The following is a 23,214-nucleotide window of genomic DNA, read 5'->3' as shown; positions in this document are numbered from 1 at the left end:
TGTGCAAATGTTCTCTCTCACTCCCTCTCTTTTTTTTTATGAAAATGAGTAAGCATGGATTTAATCTTTCTATTTTTATTTCTCAGAAACAAGGGCAATGCGTAAGGTTTCTCTCTTTTTGTAAAAGCGGATCGTTTTACTAATAATTTTTTGTTTGTTCTTCTGGTCAATAAGAAAACTCTTCTATCCAAGTGTAATATAATCAGGCTTAGTGAGTATAAATTGATTGATTGATTTTTTTCGAAATTAAGCACAAAGCTTGTTTGTTTGTTTTTGAATTTCGCACAAAGCTACTCGAAGGCTATCTGTGCTAGCCGTCCCTAATTTAGCAGTGTAAGACTAGAGGGAAGACAACTAGTAATCACCACCCACCGCCAACTCTTGGGCTACTCTTTTACCAACGAATAGTGGGATTGACCGTCACATTATAACGCTCCCACGACTGAAAGGGCGAGCATGTTTGGCGCGACGGGGTGCGAACCCGCGACCCTCAGATTATAAGTCGCACGCCTTAACACGCTTAGCCATGCCGGGCCAAGCACAAAGCTTCACGATGGGTTATCTGCACTCTGCCCACTACGGGTATTGAAGCCCGGTTTGTAATGTTGTGAGTCCACATACAACTCTGCCACTGGGGACAAATGAATATAGATCTGCATTTTAACTGATAGGTCTACTTAACAGAAGATTCGACAAGTTATTATGAAATAATGCAGAATGTATACCGGCTGGATTTAAGTCAACTGATAACTGGAGTAACAAAAATTGGGGTGGAGTACTTATGCAATATTCTTACTGTAAAAACGAAAATACATTGTGTGTACTTGAATTGTTAGTTATGTCAAACCTTCTTTTCTGCAACAAGTCAAGTTCATGTCATAATAACTAAATGAAAGGTTTCTATCTGGACAGAAACTTTGGATTTACTTACAAAATCCATGGTATTACGTCTCTGGGCATTTTCGTTTCACAATGGTTAGACCATGATCTATACATGTTACCTGTACATCCATTGAAGAACACTGCTCTGATCCTTTTCATGTTTGTTTGCAGCTATGTTATCCAAGGGCGGTAACAGTAAATATTTAAGATAGAAATAAAGGTAACTTGAAACAAGTAACACGATCAACTCAATAACTATTTTTACCATGCGTTATGTAGAAGAAATTGCATATATTCAAAACAAAGAATGAATTTAGAATCAATATACTGTTTGTTATTGAATTTTGTAATAAGCTACACCAGAGCTATCTTTGCTAGCCGTCCCTAATTTACCAGTGTAAGACTAGAGGGAAGGCAGCTAGTAATCATCACCCACCGCCAACTCTTGGGCTATACTTTTACCAACGAATAGTGGGATTGAACGTCACATTATAACACCCGTACGGCTAAAAGGACGAGCATGTTTGGTGCGAATTCGAACCCGCAACCCTCAGATTACGAGTCGAGTGCCTTAACCATCTGGCCATGCCAAGCCCAATCAATATATAAATATATAATTCTACAAAATGAAGAGACCTATAGTGTATTTTTATAATACCGTATAAGGTGTTACCTAAACCACGTAATCGGTATGTTTTGGATCACCAGTGGCAAAGAAGTGAAAAATGTTTAAGAGTTTTAAACATTAATAAATTAGCTGTTACAAATGGCTGTTACTAAAGGAGTTACTTATATTTTGAACAAATATAAAATATATACACCATACGACAGTAAGTCCCACATATTTATTGGCTGCATTAAGTTTATCATGACATTCAAAAACCATATAACTTATTCTTGTCTCTTTTGTTTTATTTTATAAATCACTAAGGTCGGGACTCTGATAACTTAATTAAAGACAACAGTTACGTCTTAGTTCATAATTCATTTAACAATTTGTTAAAATGGAGAAATATTTTTTAACAACACCCAGAATAGAATGCATTTTCTAAAAATGTATTTAACTTGTTTCGTGATGATTTCACGGTTGTGACTGTCTTTTCTTTTAGAAGATGGAAATGGGCAAGTGTAAGCCAAGCCACGTGATGGCATTCCAATCGGCAGCTAGACTGTAACTATTTTCAGCTTTCTCCTCCAGTTATTGGATCTGAAGTCAAAGATCGACACCCCTAACAGTGAGTCGACCCTTCCACTCTGCCTGAGCACATTTAGAACCTTCTTAGTCAGAGGCGCATTTGTCTCCTCCAGAGATTGTCATATTATTCAAGTTATACAGGATATTGACGATCTCCAAGTATACCTTGTTTGAGGAGCACTGTACAACATGATAAATCTTATATTATTAGTTCCTTTTCCTGTGCACCCAGTTTAGATGTTCGTTTTTTTCCGTGAGACAATGTCCTTTGCCTTTATTTTTAATTTCAGTTTTTATTACACAACCAAAAGTCTTGTTTATATAAACCTATTGTCCAGAGTCTTGACCAGAAGCTTACAGTAGCACTAGTGGTCCCTATCCATCGTCACCTGGCGGTAAGACTACTTTTCTGAGAAGAAGTGAGAATTGACTCACCCGCTGGGAACCACATGTCGACACCAAAACCCGTCTTACTTGCAAACACGTGGGGTGTAAGAAATTCTCGAGTCTCAAGCAGAACACATCTGGGACGTCTCGTGATCTCCGGCTATTCTTGCTGGAGCCAGATGTGACGGCAGGAAGTGTAGGAGTAAAGAAACCCAATATAGTATACTTTCGAGTAAAAGTTCCAGGCGTAATTTCTTAGACGCTGTAGACGTATAGTGTGAAAAAAACTCTCACTATAATGGAAGATAAACAGATATAGTACGTGAGTTAGATAAGTCCATTACAGAAACAATAGGTAAGGGTGCAACACTAGTCTTTACTAAGATGGTTTAATTTAACTTTTTACATATTATCATATGTATAGATATAATGATAATTTCTATTATACCATAATTTCCCCATCACAGTTTTACAGTTTCAAGTCTTCCTTATATTTAATAATGCATCCTCAGCTGATTTTTTTAATATTTTAGAGAAATACATCCAGAGCAAAACGTATAATTATTCTTTGTAGTTGGGAAAGGGTACAACGAGTTAGATTTAAGCGCTTAAAATTATATTTAAAAACACATATTTAAACTTGTGTTTGTTTAAAGAAATTGAAACACGTATTGTTTGTGATAGTACTTCATGTGATAAAGACGTACACTGAACATTTTAAGAAAGTTACACATTTATTGTTATCTTTTACTTTTTATCTGTTTCAATTTTCGTTTTCTATTGTCTACGATATATCTATACAGATTTATTAAAGCTAAATTGTGTTTCATATTTATGAGTATATATTATATAATTCGAATCAGATGTATTTCACATCTATGAGGTTTACAGAAATTAACACATATGATTATCAGTAAATTTGTTAAGATAAATTTTGTTACTACAAAAGGAAATCATTAGAAGTAAGCAAAATAAGTGGTGTTCTTTCAGAACACCAAGTCCACCATGATATCGTTAGAAATCATTTATTTTTTACATTACATGCAGACAGTTTATTTTCAATAGGTATTTTTTTGCTAGACGTATAAATTAAAATTTTGTTTCACTAAACAAAATAAAAAAATTATAAAGGAAAATGAGCCCTAGTAAAACAAAAATTAATTTTGACAAATTCCATCTAATATACTACTGATTTAATTACCTTAAGCTCATGAATGGAGTTATATAAATAAAACACGAGCATAGGTTTAAGAACATTTTATAAATGAACTATAGGCAATACATTTTACAAAAAATAAGCTTTGAAACTTCGGAAACCCGTAGTATCAACAAAAGAGATAAGTTTTCATAAATATTAAAGCACTTATGATTTGCGTGAGACTTGATAAGAATATTTATTGTTCGAGGCGAAAAGCGGTTCTCGTGATACACTTGAAATGATAACTTTGTTTAAATTTTTTTAAGGAATAATAAAAAAAATAAAATGAGATTACGAATGAATTTTTCTTCTTTCATAAATAATGTGTATTGTGCACGAATACCTTAAAATTTTGTGCTTATATAAACACATTCTATCTCTTTTTTAAGCCGCTGCAAGATGGACAAAAGAACCAGTACGGTATAACTTTGTTTCGGTATTGACATAATCGTAATACAGCCACCGAAACCTACCAGTCTTATGTACCAATACAAAAAACAAATTTTATTTCTTTAACGCAATCTTTTCTGTTAGATTTTAGTTACTTTTTAAAATATAAGTCATGTACTATTTTGTCTCAAACAAAAATCTTTATTGTGTCTCAACATATACAATGTATTCTTTATTAGATACGTTGAAAAACAGCAAACCTAAATGCTGATTCAAAACGTTCTTAGCATTTCAATATCTTTCTTTGTACGCTTCTCTTAGATTGCATCAGATTTGTTATCTGCTTTGTGTTTATATTTTTTTGATAGCAAGATCAACCACAAAGGTGAACTTAATATATATATGCAAGGAAAAAATTACTAATTTAAATAATTATTTTCAAGTCTTTAGATTTTTGCTTTACGTTAGACACTTTAGTTTTATTTGTTACCAATAGTTTCAGTGCTTGTTGATTTTAAATTTTTTGTTATGGGTAGGATTACTTGCTCATAATCTTCCAAAATTTCCCTTCCCATTGTTGATATTTTTCATTTGTTTTGGTGTAAAATTGTCATTTCTTAAATTAATAATAAATTAATACAGTACAATACAAAGAGATGATAGATTATTTGTGAAAACTAAGTTATAGTTTGTTTTTTATTTATACTTTATCTGAGCGATTTTAAACACTAGAATATTTTTCTGTAGTACGTAATTGCGGACTATAAGATTCCCGAAGTTTATCGTCAGACAAGACAGTATATGAAAAATGTGAAGCCAATTCGATAACATTTACCTACGCAAGCTCTTCAATGCTGTAGTGATGGGGTATAGCTTCTGTCCCTGTCGAGCTTTCTATTCTTTCCTGAATAAAAATGCAGAATAACTGCTTTGATACTATTTCACTAGTCGTCATCGCTGTATCTCAAAAAAAGGAGAAAAAAAATCCAGATTATTGAGCAACTCATTCTCCTGGTAATATTTTGTTTGACCTTGACAATCAAGGTGCATTTTACTCATTCATAGCTTATCGCTGTAACTTCTGCAACTATTTTTTTGAATTCCTTCATTGTGAGAACCACTTTTAAAATGTTTTATACTACATGGAGAATAACATTTTGTTCAAACAAAATTTCTGTAAACTGACATGCACGATTATGTGTTTAGTACATTGTACTGCTTATTAATACTGCAAGTACATTAAATACGTGTATTGACCATTTATTACAATTTCTTTGTATCCATACACCCGAATATAAAAGAATAAAGTCCGCAATTAATATTAACTTCTGGTCAAAGCCACGATCATTAGTATTTAGAAGGCCATGTCAAAGCAAACTATGTACTTAAATGAAGACTGAAACTCAGTTATGAGTATAACTAATTATATATGCTTCTTTTTACGTATGTACTCGAAAAGATTAGAATGTATCATTTCATCAGTTGAATACTCTCGTTACTGAAGATATTTTTGGCTGTAAACCCAATAATATTTCACAAGGTTCAGCAAGCTTTATAATATTTTTAGCCGCGGCATAGTTGTTCATAGAATAGCTTTGAGTTATTTGCTTCAACTCAAACATTTAGCTCATGACTCTGTTATCTCTTGACAGAATCAGGATTTTCAAAACCATTTAGACTGATGTATTTGACCACACCCAAGGTCTCATAGATTAATGTACTTTAATCCAACTTAAAAGAATTTCAAATACCGTGGCTATTGAGTATTCCCTTTTCATCATTAAACAATAGTATTAAGCCTGCTGTATTTTTCATACACTATTTTTATTCAACCACTTAAGGTTTTTATTTGTTTATTTTTCAAAAAGGAAATTGTATAATAATATTTCAACTAAGCTATCTCAGCCATCTTCGTGGCCAAGAACACGTTTCACTCAATACCAGAACTCACCAGGGCTGTCTGGGAAAAAGTTTGTTTTGAATTTCGCGCAAAGCTACTCGAGGGCTATCTGCAGTAACCCTCCCTAATTTATCAAGGTAAGACTAGAGGGAAGGCAGCTAGTCATCGCCACCCACCGCCAACTCTTGTGCTACTCTTTTACCAACGAATAGTTGGATTGACCGTCACATTATAACTCCCCCACGGCTGAATGGGCGAGCATGTTTGGTACGACCGTGATTCGAACCCACGACCCTTGGATTACGAGTGGAACTCCTTAACACACTTGGCCATGCCGGGCCCATCTGGGATATAACAAACACTGTATTTTGCAAAACTCTAGTTATTTAAGAGATTTAGGTTAACCCTAAGTTCATAAACTAAGCTAGCAACACAAACTAATTTCTATAAAATTATACAAAATTTAAAAAGAAAACGTTCTAATAAGTGCTTTTAATAAAAGTAACAGTAACAAAAAAATATAGTATACCTCACTTACGGAATACACTGATACTGATTGTTAGCTTCAAAATCTGTCGTAAGCACTCAAATATTTGTTTATTGCTTTGAAGTTTATAGTACATCAAGTCTAAATAATTAATATCAGACAATAACCGAATCTATAGACAAATATACAGTATATATGATAGTAATGTTCTTCTAAATGTTTAAGAATATTCCGCAAAAACATTATTTGTGAATGGAATTATACTGAAGAAACTATTTAAATAATTGGGCAACGCAATGAAAACAATGAGGTGAAACATCTAAAAGTATAATACAAAGTTTGTTATGAGAGCTTAAACAATACCTACTAAATTGAACTTATTATGTGATTTAAATTAATTGAAAAGCTTTAAACCGGAAATCAAAGCTCGAAGATAGATATAAATGAAACGAATTGTTATCTAATTCAGTAAAAAATTGTAAAACTGAAAGACTTCCGTCTCTCTGTAAGCCAAACAATATATATTTAATATTATATATATATATATCTGTATGTTTAATGTACAGGATGTTTGTAAATATAACTCCATACTTAAAACTAGTATGTCTCATGTTTTATTCTAGTAGGATTGCACTTAATATAAAGTACTTCAAAACTATTATAAAGGCATTCAATAAACTTTTTGTCATTCTAAATAGCCCTTTTAAGTCTGTTCTTAAATTAAACGTATTCCAAGTACAATTTGTTGAGAAGAGTGTTCATTGATTCTAAAAATATTATTCACATTGGCACACCTGATATCCAAAACACCAATATCTTAACATTAAAAAGTGAAAGAGCGAAATTGTTTTTACTTCAAAAACTGTTGCAGAAAGTATGTTGACAAGTTGAATAGTTTCATATGCATACTGCTCTTATCTCCTTTTACTTTTTATTGCAACATTTTGGAGCCCGGGTTCATCAAGTCTAAAGGGTTAATGATAATTATAATCAGTGATTGCTAACATTGTAAATCAAACTATATCTTGTTCTTATTCCTACTTTTCAGGAAGTAAGATATCCCTGAGATGTTTGATTTTAATAGTTGAGAAAAGAAAATACTATGCAAGCTGGAATCGCCAGGTTGATTAACTGTGGCGGGAAGATCTTTTTGTGTATTGTCACGTTAGAATATTAATAATGAGTTTCTGCAAATTTTCTTTTCCAGCTTTCTCTCACGACCGCGCTACTGTGTGTGTGTATGTATACGTGTACAGTACCCCTGTTAATTAACCTTCAGACCTGATGGAGATCTCAGTACAGTGTTTAAATAGACGGCCCAAAAACTGAGAATGTACAGAGTGTTTTAAAACCATATTATACTGCATATGTAATAGCTTTTATGGTAAACAAACATTCCTTTCTATGGATTGTTTTTTGTTTTTTTTTTCATAAAAGCTATTACATGTGCAGTTTGTCCCTGAAGAAGAAAGATCCACCTTTAAGAAGCGCTCGGGTTAGCGGGATTCTATTTCATTTTTATCAAGACTTCTTGGACCCACGTCCCACGTGTATTTAGAACATCATACGTATGCAGCATAATATGGTTTTAAACCATTCTGTACATTTTCAAAATACTTCAGGCCGAAATTTGTTCCTTTAGAAAAGCAACTTTTAAGATATTGTCTTCAGTTATAGGGTGTTACTTATATATAATATACTTATATGCTTCAGTTTCGTGATATTAGTTTGCCATCCATACAAGTATTCTGACAGTTTTATGCATAAGATGACAAATTGTAAATCCATCATATGTGGTCTTACTTGTTTAACCATCAGATCAAAACATAGAAAATAAATTTGGAACAACAACATGATGTATGCAAACAAAATAGATTTAAACTTTCAAAATTAAAATTATATGGGAAGAAATAATGTTCTATATTATGTGGTTTGTTATAATTGTTTCTTTTATGGAATACCTCAGGTAAAAAAAAAACATTTATGATTAATTTTCAGGTACGCAATAACAGTAACTTTAAGAATGGCCAGTTGTTTTAGAAGTTTAATATAACACCAGTTATTCTATTTATGATGGGAAGAGAATGTTTCAAACTATTATTCGATATCATCCTAATATAAGATTGTTTATGAGGTTAACTAAAATACATAATGTATTAACAGTAAACGAGTGCAGGTTCGTCATTAAAGTAAAAGTTAAAGCAAGTAAAAATATCATAATTCTACTGACCTTTTAGACCCAAAAAGAAGTAAATAAATTGAAATACACAATTATAGTATCAGATTAGAAATAGCAAAAGTCATCACACGCATGATTTATTGATCAGTATTTTAATAACTAGAAAGAGCTGTTTTAACTATTTTTTATATCGTATAGGAAAAAAAAGATCGAAAACAGAGCAGTATGTAAATCTTCACAACCTGACTCAAATGAAATGTGTTGTTTGATTTACAAGAAGAATCAAGGTTAGAACATTGAAGCAAGAGAAGCATACGAAATAACGGGAAACAATCAGCTGCATCACTGACTCGGTCAACTTGCTAGTCTGTTCTTCTGTACAGTTGCTTCAAGCAGGTCAAAAACAGTTAGAAAAGGCAAGCTGCATTTCGAATGTTAACTGCATTAAATGAGATTTGCGTTTTAAAAATTCAGTTCAGAGAGTGAACGATTTTTCTCTATCTTTAAATCCTGAACTAGCTTTTTCAAACCCACTAATTCAGAATATATTATTGAGGTTTAACATGTTTTCTCTACCTTTATCAAACATTTTTAATATGAATATATTAAATAATTACATTAAATTCCTTAAAAGAACCTTTTTTAAAATATCTATTTTTTTCAATCGCTTGAATGTTTCACCCGCGTTGGTAAGTAAAGATGCAGTAAAAATGATCAAATGATCTGTTGATTATATTTTACAAGCGATTTGAATTAGTAAATTCATATCATTTTTCTGTACACTTAGTTTAAATATTTGTTGTTAAAACATTAGTTTTTCCCCTCTATTTTATGTCAAGTAACTTACGTCTGGTTACGCTTTCACACGTTTTGATATAAACTTATCAGAGTTTCATCAATATAGAATCTAATAAACTTTGCGGACACTGTTTATACTTGTTTATGTAGCAATGATATGCCAGTGTAATGTTACGGAATCAAATGATGTTAGTGTTCAAGGAAAGGTGTACAAGTAACATAAACGAAGCACATTTTAATACTGTATGTATACACACATAGCTGTCAGCAACATAAGAAGTTGTTTCATGAAGCTATTAACAAGTCACAGACAGCATAGATGAGTGTTTATAGCATATAGTCACTAGTTGTGTATTTGTGGTTTCGAAGGTGCTAACAATAGTACAAATACGCTATAGTTGAGTTACTTACATTTCGTTAAATGTATTAATGACGCCTTGTGCCATATAAATAATTCACGTATTGTTTTATAAAGGTTTTAGAAAACAATATAGGTACTATTCATATACAGTTTTTATGAAGTATTAAAACACCATTAATACATTACTTTATGAATGCATTAGAAACATATTAAATAACATTAATTTATTGTTTTTTTATGATGGTATTAACAGCAAACAGACATCATGGATGTATTGTTTCATGAGGGTTTAATAAAATTGCTTTTGTTTGTTTTGAATTTTGCGCAAAGCAACTCGAGGGCTATCTGCAGTAGCCGTCCCTAATTTAATAGTGTAAGGCTAAAGGGAAGGTAGTTAGTTATCAGCATCCACCGCCAACTCTTGGGCTACTCTTTTACCAACGAATAGTGCGATTGACGGTCACATTATAACGCCCCCACGGCTGAAAGGGCGAGCATGTTTGGTGCGACCGGGATTTGAACCCGTGACCCTCGGATTACGAGTCGAACGCCTTAACACGCTTGGCTATGCCGAGCCCAGTAATACATGCATTAAGTTATTCAACAGGTTAAAATAATTTAAAATAAAAATTCTCGATTCGTTATGAAATTCTTAATTATAGAATTTAGACTATTTTTGCTACCCAAGATTCATCGAGCATTATATTAATAGTAAAAATGGCACACTCATATTTCGCTTTATTTCTTGAGCATAGGCCTCAGCTAATTAAGACTTATTATGATCCATAATTTAGTGAATTGCTTTAAAATACTTAAGCTTTAAATAATTAATTATAAAACAAACATACGTTTTCAGTTTAAAGTCTCACCCTCCTCTCATGCTTAAAAATGTAAAGTGAAAATACCATCTTCTGTTTACCATACGTTTGTTTCTTTATTTGTTGAATTTTGCGCAATATTACCCGATATTTACCAACGCTAGCTATTCTTAATTTTGAAGTGATAGGCGAAAAGAAAAGCAACTAATCAACTCGCCCAACTTTTGTGCTACTGTTTAGTTTGGCCAACGTAACTGAAAAGACAAACGGATGTCGATCTTGTAACCCTCAGAATTGCGAGTCGAGTACCCTAACTACTGGGCTATGCTGGGCGTTTAACATACGATATATATATTTTTTTACATACTAAATTACCGAGAATAAACTGAGAAACTAGTATTTTTGTCTTTTTATAGGTGCATAAACTTGTTTTTTTAAAAATTGAAGAAAGTTTGTCTTTTATTTCACCAAAGCTTAGTGCATGATAGTGAACACAAACTTCAGGTAAGGCATTATTGTTTTTCTGAATGTACTTGATCCATGAATAATATCCAATATTAGGCAGTTTCTCGGTTATTTTTATTTTGTAATTCAAGTCGCTTTAATTCGCCTTTAAATTCAAAGTGTTTGACAGAACCATTAGGAATACTTAGATATGGTCACAAATATATATTTACGTAGTTGTCTTTATATTTATATTCATTATGCGTCAATAAGGCTTATCAGTTTCATTGACGAGTTTTTTCACCAATTCCTGGTTACTAAAAAAGTAAAACGTGAAATGGCTCGTTCGTACTAGATTTCTGTCGGTGAAAACTCTCAAAATGGTAAAATTCTAAAAAAGCATCACAAAAACTCTTTCAAATCAAATAATTTGATACATTATATACACACATGTAATATATCGAAAAAGATGTGGGTTAATCCACTGAGTTTCAGTAAAACACGAATCATAGAACCTAACTATAAAACGTACTTTGACATGCATACATACATATATAGAATTTGTATAAGTAGACAAACAAGGGAATTGCTATTTCGTAAAACATTACGAAATATAAATGGTTTTCTGTTCTGTAATTGAGTAATTCATTGATATATAAGTTTAATCATTGTATCTCAGAAAGGCTGGTATGGGTTTTAACACTTTTATTGATAAGCAGAAAACAACGTTTCGACCTTCCAAGCTCATCTTCATGTTAACAAACCATTATGAGATACATTTTTATTTCAAGTAAGTTTCTCGCAATCAAAAAGTTTAATCCCTGTTGTAAAACAAAGTAGTGTGTGTAAAAACTATCGCTTTTACAGATTAACAGCTTTTCCCATAAAATATATAATATTTATCTTGAAACTGGTATTGGAACAAGTAAAATTGGAGCATAAAAAGAAATTCATATGAAAGTTAATCTCAACACATACATAAAAATGGAAGTCCTAATTGAAATTCGAATAAATATGCCCCCCAGTGACACAGTGGTATGTATGCGGACTTACACACTAAAAAACCGGGTTTCGATACCCCTGGTGGGCACAGCCCAGATAGCCCATTGTGTAGTTTTGTGCTTAATTCAAAAACAATCAAATAAATATTTATTTTTATGGGAAGGGAGCAAGTTGAAAATATGAAGGCTATGAACAATTAATTCTATTCATTGAAAAGCTACATAAAATTTTGTTTGAAACCTGCTTTGAAATATTAGTAGAATACGTAAGGCGGACGTCCATGTCATTATAATTAATTAAAATTAAAAGGTGAAAAAATGCTGCAGTTTTTGCAAACGTACCATTTACATATCAATGCATCAATTTCACAACTTTAAAAAAGTAAAGTTTTACATATAATACCATTACATCATTTTCTGAAGAGAAGTATATAGCAAACTAAAAATATTAGCTAAATTGTTAACTTTATCGTCAGAAACAATGTTTTTTAATATTCTTAGATTTTTTGTGAAAGGAATTAATTAACAAGCAACATAGACAGATGATTAGTACAGGAACTTGAAATTGTAAAGAAATATCAAATATCATTACTTATGAACTCTACAACATATGAAGTTTTCAGTAAATCGTGTTTGTGTTATTCGGCAAATTGGCAGAATGCGTATTGCTCTCAATAGCAAACTTCATTATACGGATTTGGTGAAGTCGAGTTTATTCAAACTCACTCAATTATTTCATCTTTGCTTGTATGAGAGTTTGTTTCTTCCATTAGTTTCTGCTTACGTACAGATATTCATTACTGAACTGTGATGTGTATGAAAGTATTAATACCTTTACTTTAACGTAAAATGAAACAAAATAAGTTCTTTAAAATTTGAAAATAACAGATGTCATGGATGAAATTATAACAGAACATTAGGAAGGAAACTAGTGATTCGCGTACGAAGTTCTTTTTTTGGTTGTGGTATTTTTTACTTTTATTCACAAAGTGTATAAAATGTAAAGACAATGTTATGTATTTGAAGTAATTAAATAGTTGAGTGACTTGTCTAGACTACATACTTACGAACTTTTGAAAAAATCTGATGGTCGGACGAAACATCTCAATGACTGCATGTTAAACCTAAGTGAGCTAGATATATTTAACACATGATACCTACCAAATACTTCAAGTACAAAGGGCAACTTGAGCCGAGTGGACTGATAAGAAGTGACAAATCGACCGACTTTTTCTAGCAAGACATACCAGATCAAAACTCAACAGGTTGATCGTTTGTTTGTTTTTAATTTCACGCAAGACTACACAAAGACTATCTGCGCTAGCCATCCCTAACTTAGTAGATTTAGACTACAGAAAAGGTAGCTAGTCATCACCACCTACCGCTAACTCTTGGGCTACTCTTCTACCAATGAATAGCGGGATTGGCCATCACATTATCACGCCCCAAGATTGAAAGAGCGAGCATGCTTGGTATGAGGGGAATAAGGCTGATCGTACTTTAAGTGTTTATGAATGAATGAATAAATTCACATACAAAATCTTAACACATAAACACTGCCAACTGAGGGATGACAAATGAGCTTTCCAAATACCTTTCCCTTCGTAATGTTTAGTTCTATGTACACTCACTTCTCCCTTATGCATGTGGAGAAGTCGTCCGAACTTCCCTACTCTTAATTTCATTTTTGCATAGTTTACCTTCATTTAGCTCAACTATTGGAACAGTAATGAACGTGAATTCTACCGGAACATGTAGAAGGAATGATTTGGAAATATTATATTGACGCGATAAACCGTAACATGACAGGTACACCTCTCAATGACTACATTTTTAGTTACCTCTGGCAGAAACACATAAAATATTATATGCTTTTAATTATTGATTACTATAGCCTATTTTAAGAAATGTATGTGGCTGAAACTCTAATAATGACAAATATTTCTCTTGTTTTTTTGGGTTTTTTCTCTTTTTGGGGGAATACCGATCGCTCTATGCTGAATGATAGTAGGTCAATAATTTTATCCTGTAGAATATTTAGAAAATGTAAAATAACGGCTGTAACATTAAAGAATATCGTTCAATGAATTAGAACAATGAATTTAAAACTCAACTTATTCTCAGTTTTTTTTTCTGTGTGTTTGGGTGGATGTATGGGTTCGGAATATTTCAAAACTGTATAAAAAAAAACAGTTATCACAATTCAGCGAAACAAACTTACCACAGCATTTGATTCCAAATTCGTGAATATTTATTTAATGAAAAGCTTGAAATTAATAGACCATCACTGTTTCCGAATCAGGTCAGGCCAAATATACAACCACGTTGTCTAAATTCAGTAAATACTTTGCATTTTGTATGGATAAAAAAATGCAAGACCACAAAATTATTCAATATTTACCAAACATAAAAGTAACTTGTAGTTTTCATTAAGTATAAAAGTCTCTGATAAAAGAAAAATTGGTATGCCTCAGAATGCGACACACCAACTCATAATATTGTATCTTTCAGCTGAGCTGCTGTAAATTAACATATAGTAGTAAGTATAACTGCTCAACATAACATCATACATGATGTATTATAAATTATATTAAAGCATACATTTCAGCAATCGTTTAAACCAAGCGTGCTCTTTTATAATACAAAATTACAAATTTACACGCTTTCAATTAGCTGCCGTTTCGACCGTGATATGAATAGAAGACAAACCTGGTTGGTTGACGCCAGATTAACCTTTAGTTATCACGTCTTTGTTATCCTTTCAAAATCGTCTAAATGAAAAATTAATAGTCTCTATATATGTTTTGTATACACTGTTTCAAATGCAACAAATTACAATTTTCCTTCAAGTACACTGATGAAGGCGGAAAGATTCTTAAGGCTGTTATTGGATTAAATACGAATATTAAGAACTTTGCCAAGCACATCATGCACTCGAGCATAATTAGTCAGTTAATTTAAAATTCAAAAATATTTCTTGGGAATTTGAGACTCAAAAGTTACACACGCAAATATTTGATCAAAATATACATCAAGCGTATAAAGCTTTTTTAAATAATAATTTGACTTTATATTTTGTTAATGGTTAGCTGAAATTGTTTATCATTTTCTCTTTTTTGTTTATAAGGCTAATGTATTGCAAAGGTCTTGGCTATGTCAATAAAAAAAACGTGAGTATAAGACATATAGTATTCAAGACTCGTAAAACTAATAAGTATTGAATACGTTGTTTAAATCTGTCTGACGATTAACTGAGATGAATTATTAAGGAACAATAAAACATCACAAGAACCACAAGAAGATATTTCAGTTATATTATAAATCACTGTATTGGTATAATGTGGAAAAAGCAGTTCATCTGTTGATAGCTTATAATTAAATATAAGTGTAGTTATCTAACAGATATCCAGAAACAGGCTGCTTCAAACTGTCATTCTGTCATCTTACTGTATACGCTAATGAAGTAATTACAAAATCTAATGTTCTATAAAAAAATTTAATTCACACTCTATACGTTTAATATTCAGCCATACTAGATGTTTTCTGCCCCCTTTATCTTATTCTGAAGTTTACTTAATATGTTTCAAATGTTCAGGTGTATAAGAGTAAAAAGATTTTAACTTCAGTACAGGCGCTAGTTACCTACTGAACTCGGTCAGTCTGTATCACATACATATTCTCGTGGTAAAGATTTTTGTATAATCAAACATGTTTTGTAGAAGTAAAGCAGCAATAGGCTAAGAAAATATAGCCTACAAGAACATTTCACTGACTTCCAGCAGACTTTCTTTCTAATAATTTTAATTATCCAGTAAAGACGCAACCCTCCTTTAATAAACATCACATTCTTATTGTCTATGAAATAAATAACAATAATCTTTACTTCATTTGCTCAATAAATTTCAAATTTTCTCCTCCTAAGACATTTTCTGTCAAACTTTTGGTGTCACATCTACAGGATTGCTACTTTAGAAGTTTTTTTTTTTCCTGTTGTTGTGATATTTTCTCCTAATGATTGTATTATTCTAATACTTTTCCAAATGCTTGCATTATTAAATTTGAAAAGGCCGCGTAGTTGAAAAAATAGAATTTTTCACGACTTAAAACCTGAAGGAAGATGTACGTATGAGAGAGACTATTGATGTTCTCATTTAGTTGTTTGCTGTTAATTCTTCAAAAACAGGTGAATTTATTATCATTATTGCTGGAGATGTTTGAAGAAAAATGGCAAAATATGCTACACATAGAACTGCTGATCAAGTTTGTCTCCCTGAGAATCAGTCTCAGTGTGCAGGAAGCAGTGATGACTGGGGATCATTACGGTAACATTCAAGTCTCGTGAGTTTGAAACTGAATAGGATGGTTTTTACAGGATTATCATGCCATAACCAAACAAAGTATCTCAGCTCCGGCTCTAGTTGAGATTACCAAGACCACCCAAGAGAGATTGGAGGTGTCATAAATAGTCAATGCCCATAATTTGAGCTGTTTTCTGGCAAATATGACAGCAATATATTGACTGGGAAGAACGAATGAAGGGCCTATTTTTAACCTTAGTGTTCCTTGCTGTGTATCAAGGTGAAATGTGGCCAACACGAATTAATGAATGTCGTGTAGTTGCAAGTAGCCTTTGGAATGTAGAAAGGTATATTGCACCATTATTATCAATCATTGAAACATTATTATCAACCTTTGTCATAGCTAATGGCCTCCAGAGGTTTTAAGCAGACGGTACTTCATACTGTATATAGCGTAAATACTGAAAGCCAACAAGACATTACACTCACGTATACCATTATGCAATGGCAGTTCTGCTGATTGCATTTAAGTCAAGATGTTAACCAGTGATAAAATCTTGCATGGTGTATGCTGTATAGAGAAAAGTCAGCCTAAGCAGGATAAATTCCAGCTGAGGTATTATTGGTTCTCCTTTAGAGAGACTAACTCTAGTTATTGCTGGTCTTTTGCTGTAAAATGAATAAGGTATTCAAATTCTGTTGGTAAATACTCATTACCTTATGCAGTTGGAGAAGACTTATCACATAGCAGTACGTCAACACAGAATATTACTGATATGATAAAGCATTGGAAACCCTAATTTACTTTACCTGAAGGAATTGACATGAATCAGAGATCCAATTTTAATAACAACTTATTCTCTGAGCTGTATAAATTGTTGGGTGTGATGAAGGCATACACATTGATTTAACATCCCAATCTGATGGTTCAGCAACATAAGTAATAACACAAAGAGTACGTTGATAAAGTTTGTTAATCTAGACAGGACTCGGTGTGACAAACATGATGGCATATTACACAATAGAACAGAGAACGGTTATTTTACTAAACTTCAGCTAGATAGATGTAATGTATGGTCCACCCTAGAGCAATGTTTCCAATATGTGAAGTGGTTAATCAATGATTACACCCTGATTTATACAGATAGGATTAACTGGCAGACCATTAGCTTTTTATACAATCAATACTGAAAAGAAAGGGTGAGGTGGTCCTTGCTTTCCGAACTATTAAGAGATGTTGCAAGTTAGGTGGTTAGTGTAATTTGTTGATAGATTCATCCTCGTACAATATTAGTAATTTTATTTTCATCTCACTTTTAAGAGGTTTCAAACTACCATTCATTTAATACAAAAAACATCTTCAGATAGAGCAGTTTAGGATTAAGTTAGTTTTAATTCTTATCTTTTGAACGTGAACTTTAATCATAGTATGAAACCTATAATGAACTGAAAATACGATTAAAATCATCCAGTAAATTTCTCCCTACAAATTCTTCATAAGACACTTTCCTAAAAACTGTTAAATCTTTATTTATGAAAACAAAAATTAATTCGTGAGACTGCGTATAAATCATGAAAGTACTAAATTTTACAGCAACTGGAAAGCTTATTTGTAGGTAGAGGTTAGCATAGGTTACATCTGCTTGGCTCTGGAGACTGTTTGTGATTTTATATGAATTATATTACATTAAAGCGATAAAGCACGTTTTTGTGAACTACATTTAGGTAATCAAGCATATGAATAAGACAGGTGCATCTGTTCAATGAACACAGAATTAATAAACCGAACAGTTCGCTCTGCTTCTCAACTTAGATGTACAGGAGAAGTAAGATTATCGTGGATATAAAGCTAGTTATTATTTTGTATGTAATAATGTTCTAGTGCAAATTGAGCCAAAAATTAGTTATTTTTGAATCACCGAAACGTCAATTCAATACATTTCTATCCTTATTGCATGTTTGTCATTGCACATTATGAAGGCTGCACTGTAGTTGCAGCCTACTTATACATGATAGATCACAGTTTATAATATTATTCTTCAACATGTGAAGTACGTGTGAAGTACAAATTTATTTGGATATACATGTCTTGTTTTTCTTTTCTTACTTTGAAAAGAATGACTGATTTTTGCAAATTCCAAGGCTATATTAAATTATTAACTTTGTTATCGGCTGTTGAAAATTGATTAGCGCATTTACATTTGTAATTTATGGTTGAAATTTTGACATAACTGAACAGATGCAAAAATACTGCCTGTATTATTATTTTCAAGACAGCTGGTATAGGTGTTAGCATTCTAATTAAAATAAAGTACAGAACAACATTTCGACTTTCTTTAGGTCATCTTGAGAATACATTTTTACTTCAAGTGGGTTTCTCGTCATCACGAAAACACTGATTAGTCCCATGCTTATAATTTTGCAGGTTTGATAGATGAAAATGCTTATCACAACTTCACCCACTACACAAATTCAAGAAAGTAAGAGGTGTGGTGTTACAAACGTAACAAATATGAGTTGTAGAGATAACTAATTTCTAATTTATTTAACACCAAGGAATACAGTTATAGAAAATATAAATCCCATAACACGACATAAAATATTAATTCTAAACTTATTCAACAATAATAAATACAGTTATGCAAATGTAAATGAGAAATTAACAGACTATGAAATAAAAAACACGTAAGTGTACATTTTTTTTATTATTAAGATAGTTCAATTGTTGATGATGGATACTAGTGACTGGTTTGCCTTCTTTCTCTGGTCAGTTGTTTAAAATTATGGAAGACGGCAAATAGCCTTACTAGCTTTTCCATAACTCAGAAACATATAATACCACCATGGCTAAATAGTAAAACATGTTTGATAAAAACTACCGTAAACTTCTGGGCTATCCCAACCTGAAGTTGAGAAAAGCATGAATCAATAAAAATTATAATAATGAAAAAAAAACATAGTAGTACTATTTAAATTACTTTGGTTTTGGTTGCATTAATTGTTTTAATCATAACTTTAATGAAATTGTTTTTCGGTTGTACAACTGTAAGTTTATGGTCTTATAACTATCCAACCCGGGGTTTAATTCCCTATAGTGATCACAACAGATAGCCTTATGTGACTTTCTTCTCTCACAAACAAAAATCAATTAATCGAATATGTCACTTGACACTAGAATATAATTGATTTTCATGAACAATCGGTTTTATCAATTAATCGAGTGCACAGTGACTTGGCATGGCCAGATGGTTAGGGTACTCGATTCTTAACATGAGGGTCAGGGACTCAAATACCCGTAACACCAAACATGCTCGCTCTTTTAACCGTGAAGGCATTATAATATGATGTCCATTCCCACTAATTAGGAATAATTTGTAGGCAAAAAGGAGATGAAAGATGTAGGACGCGGACACACTGTTTCGGGAGAAAAAAATGGATTTTTTTATCTAATTCTAAATTTTATATAGCTTTCTTCAAAATTTTCAAGCATATAAACATATTTAGGTGTTTAACATAGACCTAATCACTGGATTAACTAAGTACCTTTCTTTCTAATTAACTATTGTTCAAGGTCACCCACCCCTGGTATTACATGAACCTTCTCGTAGGAAAGAGTTCTTTAAAGTCAAACGTGCTACGTAGACGTAAATAGTAAACAAACCAATTTACATCACATTGAAAATATTAGATAAAATACAGTACCTAATATTAGAAACAAAATATTCCTTCTTATTGAAGCCTTTTACACTGACGAATCAAGTGATACCTTGAGGTTACAACATTCACCTTTATTTTTTCCAATGGAAATGACCAACAGTGACGTAGGTATTGCACACACACTAGGAAAGTATATCATGTTACTTCATATACGTAACACTGTGTTTTCTCAGCCTGAACGTATTTTACTGACTTCCAGCATGTATTTCTGAGAACTCAGTATCCAGTAAAAGAGCCGATCCTACCCAATTACTCTGATAAAAGAAAAATTGGTATGCCTCAGAATGCGACACAACAACTCATAATATTGTATCTTTCAGCTAAGCTGCTGTAAATTAACATATAGTAGTAATTGGAATTTTTTACTTACGAATACATTAGTTACGTGAACACAAAAATAACATTTATTTCTAATTTGCCATTATACCTATTGCTGTGATTTATGACATTAATAAGGGTTATGGCTGGCAAATTTGCCGTACAGGTAGATTTTACAAATATTTATTACCATGTACATCACTTTACTACCTATCTACGCATTATTAAGCACGAAATTACTTGAAAATGGCGTAGAATATAATTACAGTTATATAAGAATTTTTGATCAAGTGTTTCCGAAGCGTGAGATGTTATTGAATGTGTAAGTTGTTGAAGGTAATTGACGCAAAAAAACAATTGAAAATTCATACAAGCAAAAACAGAAGTTGTTTTTGTAATTTGGCATTTTACTTATTCCAGAAAGGGAAAGGATCGTTATTCAATAACTGAGTCCAATGTCGTAACTACATCACACTACTATATGTATGTATATATAGTTACCATTCCCAACATTCTCATTAGTAATGTTTACAAGTGGGCTCTTTCACTGTGCACAGGACAGAAAGTAATCTGTTCGTGTTACATAAAAGCCGGTAAATTTTTCTTCTTCTCTTTCAACAATCTGTTTTCGCACGAGTTCAACAAACATTAGTTCAGCCTTGTCAACAAAAAACATTCAGCAAAGTAAAAGCTAAATATTTATCGAATCACTCACTATCCATCTATCTGTCTATATATATATACATATAGTTTACGTTAAAAGGAACAATCAGTATTATATACACGACAACTTACTCTATATCTGTCTATATCTAATATATAGTTTACGTTAAAAGAAAAATCAGTATTATATACACGATAACTTTCTATCTATCTATCTGTCTATATCTATATATATTTTTTACTTTAAAAGGAACAATCAGTATTATATACACTATAACTTACTATCCATCTGTCTATTTCTCCATATATATATATATAGTTTACGTTGAAAGGAACAATAAGTGTTATATACACGACAACTTTCTATCTATCTATCTGTCTACATATATATAGTTTATGTTAAAAGGAACTATCGATATTATATACACAACTTACTCTCCATCTGTCTATCTATCTATATATATATAGTTTACTTTAAAAGGAACAATCAGTATTATATACACTATAACTTACTATCCATCTGTCTATTTCTCCGTATTATCATCAAATACATGATATTTCCGGGTAAACGGCGGGAGTAACCATGACTCTCTTAATGCCGTCGGACGGTGCTGACGCAATGTGATTTCTGCCCAGTGCTCTGAATGTCAAAGTGAAGAAATTCAACCAAGCGCGGGTAAACGGCGGGAGTAACTATGACTCTCTTGGGTAGTCAAATGCTTCGTCATCTTAGTAGTGACGGATTGACTCCTTTGGGTAGCCAAATGCGTCGTCACCTAAATAGTGACGGATTGACTCTCTTGGGTAGCCAAATGCCTCGTCATCTTAGTAGTGACGGATTGACTCCTTTGGGTAGCCAAATGCTTCGTCATCTTAGTAGTGACGGATTGACTCCTCTGGGTAGCCAAATGCTTCGTCATCTTAGTAGTGACGGATTGACTCCTTTGGGTAGCCAAATGCTTCGTCATCTAAATAGTGACGGATTGACTCTCTATAGAGCCATAGAACATTGCCAAAGTACTGCCCATGGAGGTACCTCCCAGCGGTGTGGCTGGATACAGGGTCCCCTGTAACTGAATCCTCCACACGTGAAGGAGAACACTAAAAACCCGTATGATGGGCTCGCCGACCATCATATGTCCAAAGGCAGGGACAGTCAGCTCCAGACAAAGGAATGAAAACCTTTTAAACCGTAGCGAGGACTCACCGAATTCGCTAGCTATATGGGTGCCCGGTAGGAGGTTGCAGCCCTACCCTGTATTAGCATTTTGTAGGGACTGACCTACCCTACATCAGAGCTGGTTGTAATAAATATGGAAAGTAATTTTAATGATAAAAGCTATGGTTTGGCGTTCGTGGGGTGCCAGGGCGGCGGCCAAACCCATGCTACTTGGCACCGTCCGGGAATGGTAGCTTCCGAGCGATTCCCCGGCGTCGAGGGAGAGGAAAGCCTAAGATCCGGAATAGAGGTATTGAATGAAACCTATTCCAACAACCAGACACACATCCAAGGTGTTTTGTTTGCAACTAGTCAGACTGCCAGGGGAGGCAGATGCCGAACCACTGAGGTGGACGGCCTAAGTTATGAATCCTCAGAAAATGAGGAATTAGAGTCTTTAAACAGCCGAACCACAGAGGTGGACGGCTTAAGTTACAGTCCCACAGTCATCAAGGGACAAAGGACAAATTTACCGAATTGTGACAAGGAATTGACGGTTGAAAGGGTAGGGAGGACAGTATTTGTTAACCTACCCTATAAGAATAAACTTTTGGCTTGCGACCAGTGCCCACTCGAGTTCACGAGTTTTCCTAGATTTGCGGACCATCTGGCAAATATTCATAACTCGGTGGCACAAGCGAGATGTATGTTTTGTGGAAAAGACGATAGCCACCATCATGCTATCGCATGTCATCTACCGAAATGTCCCTATCGTCGTTTTGTGGCGTTCGCCAATCAGTCTTCCAGCTTCGGCTGTGAAGTCTGCGGCCTGAAATTTAAGACCAAATCAGGCGTGTCTCAGCATAAGAGACATAAACATCCAAGGATCCGGAATGCCGAGCGCATTCAAATGTCTGGAGTTCGGACGCCGTCAAAGCGCCCGCGCCAGGTAGTCTGGTCCGAGGAAGAAGTACGAACCCTCCGAGAGATGGTAGTAGTATACTCGGGCCAAAAGAACA

General features: G+C 33.2%; 1 long non-coding RNA gene and 1 pseudogene across 2 annotated transcripts in view; one reads left to right on the top strand and one right to left on the bottom strand.

Annotated features, from left to right (window-relative positions):
* Positions 1-1,712: 1,712 nt before the first annotated feature.
* LOC143240315 (uncharacterized) lies at positions 1,713-5,273 on the bottom strand. Its single transcript, XR_013021711.1, has 2 exons — positions 4,888-5,273; positions 1,713-2,757 (listed from the first exon to the last, which is right to left on the bottom strand). It is a non-coding gene; the product is annotated as an uncharacterized LOC143240315 (long non-coding RNA).
* The window catches only part of LOC143240314 (irregular chiasm C-roughest protein-like), a 75,428-nt pseudogene continuing 54,382 nt past the window's right edge, over positions 2,169-23,214 (top strand). Inside the window, exons 1-2 of the transcript XR_013021710.1 lie at positions 2,169-2,819; positions 8,817-9,034. The product of XR_013021710.1 is annotated as an irregular chiasm C-roughest protein-like (transcript). The remainder of the gene's footprint in view (positions 2,820-8,816; positions 9,035-23,214) is intronic.

Source organism: Tachypleus tridentatus, chromosome 13 (assembly GCF_004210375.1).
Source record: "Tachypleus tridentatus isolate NWPU-2018 chromosome 13, ASM421037v1, whole genome shotgun sequence".
NCBI lineage: Eukaryota > Metazoa > Arthropoda > Merostomata > Xiphosura > Limulidae > Tachypleus > Tachypleus tridentatus.
Note: the sequence above shows the minus strand (reverse complement) of the source record. Positions and strands in the feature narration are given on the sequence as shown.